The sequence below is a fragment of the Neophocaena asiaeorientalis genome, unplaced genomic scaffold (genome assembly GCF_003031525.2).
Source record: "Neophocaena asiaeorientalis asiaeorientalis breed wild unplaced genomic scaffold, Neophocaena_asiaeorientalis_V1.1 scaffold1064, whole genome shotgun sequence".
NCBI classification, from domain to species: Eukaryota; Metazoa; Chordata; class Mammalia; order Artiodactyla; family Phocoenidae; genus Neophocaena; species Neophocaena asiaeorientalis.
In genome coordinates this window covers 336,286-338,599 of record NW_020174547.1, presented here as the reverse complement: position 1 = coordinate 338,599, position 2,314 = coordinate 336,286, and the positions used below count along the sequence as shown (strand labels likewise).

Sequence of the window (2,314 nt, the reverse complement as noted above, 5' to 3'; positions counted from 1 at the left end):
TCCATGGAGAAAAATCTGCATTATAAAAGGATTTACAGAATCATCCTGAGGCATTTTTCCCATCCGTAAATTCCAAGTTTAGTTGGCACCAAGAATCCACATTTGTTTAGGGAAAAAAAAAATTCTCTTGTTCACTTCAAGTGCACAACTAATTCCTAAAACCTATTGATTCACTTTTATTCATTCATCATATACAGCTTCTAAAAACAGAATATGTAATATTCTTTGAAAAGGAGCTTATATAAAATTTTAATAAGCTGTTCCACATTTCAAAAATCACAAGATTACTGTCATTTCCTAGACATTTATCCTTAGTTCAAGATCCAAAATCACTTGTTTAATTTAGCACATGCAGCAAAGACAAACCAGCTCTGTTGCCTTCCCTAAAGAGCAATGTTGCTTGCCATTAAAATAGAATTTAAATAAATGACCATTGAGGCATTCGTTTGATAGTGGGGTTATAGGTGATTTTCAACAATAAGCCTGCTGAAAATCTGGAAAACAAACTAAACAGGAAAATTTTAAAAGGAATGACAAATAAAGACTTCACCCAACAGTAAACTGGTGCAAAGCATGGGGAAGGCAACAGACCAGACAACGAAAATGGAGTTTCTGGAGCCCTTAGGCGCTCAAGGGAAGGGCCCTCCCCTAGTGACAGTAGACCTGTGGCATCCAAAGTAACTCTATGTCGGAAGAGTGCTTCCCATTTCAGGACAGCAAGTGATGAGGCCATACGGACCATTACAAAGTAAAAGCCTCTTCTCCTCCAGATTAGCCAAAATAGCACAAACAAAATCCAACCTCGAGGTAAAGGTAAAGAAAAGACAAGGGGCTCTGAAAGCCCAAATCGCGAGATCTAGAGGTTAGCCGAATAAATTATAAATTCAATTTCAGAGTAGAGGAAACAAATGGTTAAACACTCCCCTGTATCGCAAAGGTAAAATCACTAAACTCCAGGTCAGTGGTCAATTTCACCCCCTCTGCCTTGCCTCTCCCATTCCATTCTGAATGTTCTAGAACCTCTGCAGCGTCCTGCCCCACTGCCTCTCTGACCTGACTCCGGGAAGTTTGACATCTGGCCCCGCTCTCGGCTCCAGGCTCTGGGGGTCCTGGCTCTGGGGTCCCATCTCTCGGCCTTGGACCCCTACTCATGTCACCACGTGGCAGGTGCACACCAGCCGCTTGTAGATTCCTGTGTTCTGCCAGTGTCAGTGTCCGCGCCTGCGCTGTTTCCCAAATCTGCCTCGGTCCCGCCTTCCATTCTCCCACGTGGCTCATATGCTCACAATTCAGCCAACTCTAAAAAATGTTATGATTTGTGTATTTTCTCATTCTCGTTTTTCATGTTTCATTTCGTCGAACTTCTCATTCTTTTATGTTTGTCCCATTTTTCTTCCATTGTAGTTTCTCATTCTTGCACCTATTCTTTTATTATCTGGCACTATTTTCTCATTGCCAGGCTTCTTACTTTACTTCATCTTCTACTCATTTCCTCATTTTTACCCCCATAAATGTCCTTGTCCTTTATTTCACTTTCCTCTCATGTTTAATCTCATATTTTCAGCATATTCTCTACATTTGTATTATTCTCTCACATTTTTTTCATTCTCAAATTTCATTTCAGTGTCTCATCTTTTCCATATTAAACTTCTTCTCCTATTCTTTCATTTTCACATATTATCTTTTGCCCTTTCTCATGTTTATAAATTTCTATTTTCTCAAAGTCTTGTTTTTTCACTCCCTCTTACTTTCTACAGTATCACAGATTATACTTTATTCCTTTATTTATTTTCTATTTTCTCCTTCCTTGCTTTATGTTCCTTTACTAACTTTCATTCTCTCCCTATTTTTACTCACATTCTCTCCCATATTCTTTTCCATCACTTTTCCCTCACATACATTTTCACAGTTTTCTCTGCCACACTTCTCCCTCTCATTTTTAAAAATCATTATTAACAGAGTTAAGTAAGAAAAGGTTTCCTCTAGTGCTCAGATACCTGCTGGTAGGTGAACTTACCAGTTAGTGATCCATGCAGGTGAATGGTGAAACCAAGGCTGTGCAAGTCCAGATGAAATGAGGGTGAAGACTAGCCCATCTAGGGACAATAACTATGTTTTATACTAGGGTGTGGCCTAGCAAGAGCCTCTCATTAGTTGTCCACAATCACACCACTCAGTTACAGAAATTTCTGGAAACACCGAGGGGCCAAGGAAGTCTCACTTCAAAGTTCTTAACCAATCCTTCTTTAGGCACATTGTTTCCTCACAGGACAGACTAATCTCACTGAGGCTTGTCATTATCCGATTATAGGAC

General features: G+C 39.8%; 1 pseudogene; it reads right to left on the bottom strand.

Moving 5' to 3' along the window:
- Window positions 1–2,314, bottom strand: part of LOC112407825 (heat shock-related 70 kDa protein 2-like) — a 63,752-nt pseudogene that overhangs the window by 10,300 nt on the left and 51,138 nt on the right.